Genomic DNA, 8101 nt, shown 5'->3' with positions numbered 1-8101 from the left:
TGTCTGTGAGTATAACAGAACTTATGTAGCAGGCAAAACCCTGAGAACAAACCATTCAGATTTTTTTTTTTGAGGTCACTGTCTTTTCAATGAGGTTTCATTGGGAAACCAGATTTCTAAGGGACTTGTTTGCAGTTCCTACCGCTTCCACTGGATGTCACCAGTCCTTAGAAATTGGTTGAGGTTTTTCCTTTGTGTAATGAAGAAGTACGGCCATCTTGAATGACAGTCACTTGAAGTGAATTGTTTGAGAGAGGCACATTACGAGAAAAGTTGCGTCAGTTTGTTTTTGTATTGAACACAGATCATCCCGTCTTCAATTTGATCGATTATTAACGTTTAAAAATACCTAACGTTGTATTATAAAAGTAGTTTGAAATGTTTTGGTAAAGTTTACATGTAACTTTTGAGATATTTTGTAGTGCAAAACTAACCATATATGGTGGTTAATTAAGTTTTAACTGTCTAAAGAAAAGCTGGAGAGTTCGGTTTGCATTGTGTGAAATATTTTGTTTTCGTTTATGCCGGTCTCCAAATGCAATGGATTTTGGGGAGCAGAAATCACATGGCTTTAATTAATACTTTTTAAAAATGTTTTCAAAATTACTTTTTAGTTATCGGATTTTATTTTGTTACATTTTTTTAAGTCCAGACACTAATCCAGACAGGCAGAAACCTACCCAAACCAGTCCAACCCTTAATTCAACCGGACTGGAGGAGAATTCATTCATTCAAATCAGTATTTTTCTGCCCGTTCGTCCAAAGATGCACTTTATATAAAGAAAGATATAAAGAAAGATGAACGTCCAGGTCATACTGTGTTTATTTGAGTGAATTGGGTTATGATTGGGGTTTACAATTACACTACAGTTAATTTCCTATTTATTTCATTATGTCCACAAGCGCAAAGGAGTCCTTTTCAATTTCTTTGTAACGCTTCTAATTCAATTTATTTAAGTTTATTGAAGCTTTAATAAAATGGGACACCAAAGTATGTTTTGCATGTTTTAGTTTCGCAAGTGCCTTAGTTATCTGTTACTTGAAAAAAAATAWAWAATAATAATCCATGTCTTTTTCATTTTCTGTCTACCATCTTGCACTTTTTAAAATTTCTTCAGCTCTCTTTTGTCAAACTCTCCAACTACTTGACCCTGGTCTAAGGTGGTGCACTATATAGGAAATGGTGTGCCATTTGGCATGCAACTTGACCTACCTACAGTGCTGTAACATGGCCTTTGTTCCCCTTCACTTCTTCATGTCTCAACTTAAAGACCACCACTCCCTATAATGATCTTGTGTGTTGCATATGGTCCCCCTTCCCCAAAACCTGCTTTTCTCCTACTGTAGTGTTTTTATTTTGTCATGTTGCAAAGATATAAGATAAAGGTTATTGTTGATTTAAATGGTTGTCTCCTGTGATTATTTATTGATGAATATGCTTTGTGTGCTGCCTGGTTCAAAGTACAAACCATGAAAAGTATTTTTTTAAATGGCAGATGACTGAATGCGCCCATCCGTGTTCCATTCCTAATGCTAATTATACCGTGGCAGTCTCAATGGGAGAATCTCAATAGCATACTACTCGGGTCCTCTCTCCTCGCCTCCCCAAAACCCATTGGAGGAAAGATCAGAGGAGCGGGACCTCTGGCTTTCTCATCCAATGGGTTTTGAGAAAGAGAGGGTATGTGAAGAGTATGCAATTGATATTCCCCAGAGTCTGTTGGCAGTAAAAGACACAATGATCTTTAAGAGCTAATTTATGCTTCATCCAAAAATGTTGTCTGAGGCGCCGTATGGATGGTGTGACGCAATTGTGGCGCCTCAGGAGGCACGCATTGCTGTGTGCCTCAAATGTTGTAACAATGTGGAGGGCGCCATATAGCTCCGCATTGACATGATTTGTTGACAGTAGGTGAGGGCGGGAGGTCCTGTATAAACACACACTGCCTTGACCATTTCCTTCACAACAGCTTTGCGCTGCTCGGCGAAGCGCAAGAAGAATTTACAGTGGTAGGGCATTCATACTTCTTGCGCTTCGTGGAGCAGAGCTGTTGTGAAAGGAAGTTGTCAAGGAAGTGAGTTTGTGTTTATACAGGACCTTCTGCCCTCACCGTCAACCAATCATGTTAATGCGGACCTAACGTCGTCCTCCAAGCGGTGCTGTACGGAGCTCAATTTGGCCTTTGCGCACTTCTGGAGGCGCCGCACTTGCATCACACCATCCATACGGCACTTCCGACCACATTTTCGGATCAAGCATAAATTGGCTCTTAGTGAACGATTACTGCTGCATCTAGCATCCCCATCTTCTTTTACTCATCCTCCATACAGCTTTGTGGATGAAAGTATCTTTTTCACTAATTTCGTCCTCCAGCCAGCTCTCTTTTTCTGTCGAACTTGCGTGCGGTAGCAATTGAGCCTGGGGACGAGGTCACTTATTCTCCAACATTGCTGCCACTTTTGGGGCTTGTCCCTTTCCTACCTACTATATTTGTACTTTTGATATTTCAGGCATTTTAATGAAAATGAATGAATATGCCTTTGGCCATGTTATTCATGGTTTGTTTACATGACCAAATGTTACTTTTCCTTTAAGGAGGATAAGAGTAATGGGTCTCTGATGGTGGTGGCTCCAGCAGTCTTTGGTTTAAGTATGCACATAAATGGTGTAAAGATAAGCTGTTGGGCAGATAAGATACGTTTTGGATCCTTAGGCTTGCCTAACAATGATACAGTCAAGTTTGAAAAGCTTGTCAGCATTTGAGTGGCAGATTGAGTAGATGCCGATCCCGCCAAGAGATAGTGGTTGAACTATTGAAGAATATCGTTTTTCAATTATTTTCTTATCCATGCGTCAATGAAACTATACTGAACAAAAAAAAAACACAATATGCAATAACTTCATTGATTTTACTGAGTAGCAGTTCATATCCAGAAATCTGTCAATTTAAATAAATTCATTAAGCACTAATCTATGGACTCATGACTGGGAATACGTACAGTACCAGTCAAAAGTTGACACACAAACTCATTTTAGGGTTTTTCWTTATTTGTACTATTTTCTACATTGTATAATAATAGTGAAGACATCACAACTAAGAAATAACAAATATGGAATCATGTAGAAACCAAAAAAGTGTTAAACAAATCAAAATGTATTATATTTCAGATTCTTCAAAGTAGTGTAAGAATATTTGAAGATAATACACAACGCAGAGGACTAGAGGTCAATAGGGAATTGACGATCAATGGAAATAGTTGTTTTTCAGTTCAACATCTGTTTAGAATATGTGTAGGAGTTTCAGTCCTGGACTCATAGCTACATGTGGCAAGTTTTCATTGGTTCGAATGGTCTACATTGGGCCTGAAACAGTATACTTGTTATTTGGCCTTTTGCCCAATTTTACTGCAAGGAATTCTAATTAGTCAACCACAGGCTAGAGTTGGGGGTTATAAATTAAATCCTGTCCCTTTGGGGAAAAACTCATCAACTGTGTGTTGATCCAGGGGAAAGAGAGAGGGCTGAGCGCAACCCACCACCGGGAGTCAACTCTTAATCTCATGATTGATGGCATATCATATTCCTGGGCGAGTCTAGACCTATGTCATTTAAAAGAACCAAATCAAGTTAAAATTAGTSCATGCAATGAGTGATACGTATAGTTGAAGTCGGAAGTTTACATACACTTAGGTTGAAGTCATTAAAACTCTCTTTTTCAACCACTCCACAAATTTATTGTTAACAAACTATAGTTTTGTCGGTTAGGACATCTACTTTGTGCATGACACAAGTCATTTTCCCAACAATTGATTACAGATTATTTCGCTWATCATTCACTATATCACAATTCCATTGGGTCAGAAGTTTACATACACTAAGTTGACTGTGCCTTTAAACAGCTTGTAAAATTCCAGAAAAAGGATGTCCATGCCCTTAGAAGCTTCTGATAGGCTAATTGACAATTTTGAGTCAATTGGAGGTGTACCTGTGGATGTATTTCATGGCCTACCTTCAAACTCAGCGCCTCTTTGCTTGACATCATGGGAAAATCAAAAGAAATCAGCCAAGACCTCGAAAAAAGAATTGTAGACCTCCACAAGTCTGGTTCATCCTTGAGCAATTTCCAAATGCCTGAAGGTACCACATTCATCTGTACAAACAATAGTACGCAAGTATAAACACCATGGGACACGCAACTGTCATACGCTTAGGAAGGGAGACGCGTTCTGTCTCCTAGAGATGAACGTACTTTGGTGCGAAAAGTGCAAATCAATCCCAGAACAAAAGGACCTTGTGAAGATGCTGGAGGAAACAGGTACAAAAGTATCTATATCCACAGGAAAATGAGTCCTATATCGACATAACCTGAAGGCTGCTCAGCAAGGAAGAAGCCACTGCTCCAAAACCACCATAAAAAAGCCAGACTACGGTTTGCAACTGCACATGGGGACAAAGATCGTACATTTTTTGGAGAAATGTCTTCTGGTCTGATGAAACAAAAATAGAACTGTTTGGCCATAATGACCATTGTTATGTTTGGAGGAAAAAGGGGGAGGCTTGCAAGCCAAAGAACGCCATCCCAATCGTGAAGCACGGGGGTGCAGCAACATGTTTGGGGGTGCTTTGCGTCAGGAGGGACAGGTGCACTTCACAAAATAGATGGCATCATGGGCGGGAAAATGATGTGGATATATTGAAGCAACATCTCAAGACATCCGTCAGGAAGTTAAAGCTTGGCGCAAATGAGTCTTCCAAATGACAATGACCCCAAGCATACTCCAAAGTTGTGGCAAAATGGCTTAAGGACAACAAAGTCAAGGTATTGGAGTGGCCATCACAAAGCCCTGACCTCAACCCTATAGAAAATTTGTGGGCAGAACTGAAAAAGCGTGTGCGAGCAAGGAGGCCTACAAACCTGACTCAGTAACACCAGCTCTGTCAGGAGGAATGGGCCAAAATTCACCCAACTTAYTGTGGGAAGCTTGTGGAAGGCTACCYGAAACGTTTGACCCAAGTTAAACAATTTAAGGCAATACTTCCAAATACTATTTGAGTGTATGTAAACTTCTGACCCATTGGGAATGTGATGATTGATTTATTTCAGCTTTTATTTATTTCTCAACTATTATTCTGACATTTCACATTCTTAAAATAAAGTGGTGATCCTAACTGACCTAAGACAGGGAATTCTTACTAGGATTAAATGTCAGGAATTGCGAAAAACTGAGTTTAAATGTATTTGGCTAAGGTGTATGTAAACTTCCGACTTCAACTGTATCTGTGATGTATAGGGGTTTGAGTCCTCTATTAAAGGTTTGAGTCCTCTATTAAAGGTTTGAGTCCTTTTTGTTAAAGCCCTATCAGTTCAATAAGCTATAATTGATTAAGGGTGTGAAACCTTACTGTTGCATAGAAGTGAGTTGCTAGTTGAGTAGTGATTTTTACATGTGTGGGAAATGTAAGCCTTGTGAGCATTGTACAAGCTTTTGAAGTGAACACAAGTTTTATGGGTAACCAGGCCTTACAGAAACAATTTGTGTTCTAGAAGAAGAGGTTAGAGACCTCAAGGGGTTATACATATATAYATATATTGGGGTTAAATAAACATATAGATATATACTGTATTATACAACTTTTGAAGTTAATRTAATGCCATTTTTAAGTGAGAAAACCAAACTGGAAAAGGGCATAACGGCTGCTCCGTATGTGAAAATAAAAWATATTTTAAATTCACTGTCTMGTGATGTGAAGAACCATTACAAAGTAGAGGAGTGTAGGCAAGAGATAATAAAKAAATATTCTGTCATTGTTGACAAATTTGGAATCTGTCTGATATACAAAAAGCTTGGGGGAAAATACAAAGAATGTCTAACTCATTGACATTGCAGAGAGATAAAGAGAGCTCGAGAGCTCTTAGTGAACAGATAAAATCCTTAAAATAAGAAATTCAACTATTGCAGGAGACAGGTGAAAAAGTCAGACTTGACCCCCACCTGTTGGCTCTCTGTTCCTTCCATCTATCCTCACACTGAATTGTGCAAGGCAGATCAGGTTTCAAGCATCTGGTCAGCACTGCCTGGCTTTGAGTCAACAGATTCTGACAGCGGTGACGAACGATGTCTTAGGCCAACCAGAACACAGGTTGTTAAAGGAAGTAAAGACAAACCTCCAGTGACAGTAATCACACACAAATCAGCATCTCCAAAACAGTTGGATGAACGGTCAAAGACTTTGAAGTATCCAYGAGACGTGGGTATAAAGACACAGGACCATTTGAAGCGATATAAGAAACTCTACAATCTACATCCTTATGATGGGTTACAGGTATTAGCCTTTGTTTTGAACAACCGTGAACATGGCGTACTTGAAGAAAAGGTTTATAGAGCTGTGGGGTGGTGAAGAGCAAGATGTGGCCGATGGATGGAGAGCCATACCTGTTTTCCTTAAGGGTCTGACCAATGCAACCACCAATTGGGGAGAGATAACCAAATGTGTCCAATAACCAAAATAACTGTTTGTTGAATTTGAAGAAAGGTTTAGAGCAGACGTGGTTAGACACAGTGGGTTACTCGACATGGAAGATAAAGATGCACTCAATTCCTCCCAAAATGGGGCAATCACCCATCAGTTGATACAATCCATACACGACGATTTGTTTCCGCAACTACTGATTGGGAGAGACACAACTACGGTGACATCATCGACAGGCTGTCAGGACTGGACAGAGACATCAATCAWCATAATAAACTGGCTGTCATCAGAGTTGTGCAGGTTCCGAGTGAAACCAACAACATGATTCGTTCAGCAGAAGAGAAACCTGGTGTATGTCATTATTGCAGGATTTCTGGTCAATTTCTGGTAATTTCTTTACTATCAAATGAAGAGAGACAAACTTATCACACAAGTCAGAGTTATACTTAAACTAAATCTTTATTCACTTAATAATAAGGGAGCAGGTCAAGACAACGCACACATATAAAGGGAATCGATTGAGTGCTCTACGATAACGATGGCTGGTCGACGAATCACCCACAGATGATTCGTTGASAGCCCCGAGACAAAAGTACATAGGTCTTTTATCGCCAAGATACACCCCTTTCAACCTACATGACGAACAACGGATGTATAGAATGGGTCACAAGGTTAAGATTTGTATGAAAAATAGGTTAAGATTTGTATGAAATGACAGTATGTGCTGTAAAAACAGTACTCTTTGTGTAGAGACCAAGGTGTGGCCCTGGGGTCATCTCTCCCTGGTACCATATAGAACAGAAACATTAAATCATGCTCTGGAATGCGGTCTCTTTAGGTTTTATCACCCAAAATAAATCGTAAATCTCCTGTCTGTGTTATCTCCCAGAGGCAGTAGAACGCACACAGTAGAACGCACACAGATGAGCGTTCTAACAACCCCTTATTCTGTTGCATAAAACAACCATTTGATGCAATAATAGTATTTCAACATTTKTATTTATCCATTATTTTACCAGGTAAGTTGACTGAGAACATGTTCTCATTTGCAGCAACGACCTGGGGAATAGTTACAGGGGAGAGGAGGGGGATGAATGAGCCAATTGTAAACTGGGGATTATTAGGTGACCGTGATGGTTGAGGGCCAGATGGGAATTTAGCCAGGACACCGGGGTTAACACCCCTACTCTTACGACAAGTGCCATGGGATCTTTAATGACCTCAGAGAGTTAGGACACCCGTTTAACATCCCATCCGAAAGACAGCACCCTACACAGAGCAGTGTCCCCAATCACTGCCCTGGGGCATTGGGATCTTTGTTTAGACCAGAGGAAAGAGTGCCTCCTACTGGCCCTCCAACACCACTTCCAGCAGCATCTGGTCTCCCATCCAGGGACTGACCAGGACCAACCCTGCTTAGCTTCAGAAGCAAGCCAGCAGTGGTATGCAGGGTGGTACATAATCTTGTAATTTCTACCATAACCTGCAGGAACATCAGCACAGGTGGAGGAATTGGTGGCTTTGACAGAAGAATGAAGGAAAAACAGCTAATATCTACACAGACTCAAGGTATGCTTTCGGTGTTACCCATGATGGTAACAAAAATATGTAACAGACACGTTAGGGCCA

This window comes from Salvelinus sp. IW2-2015, linkage group LG30 (assembly GCF_002910315.2).
Source record: "Salvelinus sp. IW2-2015 linkage group LG30, ASM291031v2, whole genome shotgun sequence".
NCBI lineage: Eukaryota > Metazoa > Chordata > Actinopteri > Salmoniformes > Salmonidae > Salvelinus > Salvelinus sp. IW2-2015.
Note: the sequence above shows the minus strand (reverse complement) of the source record.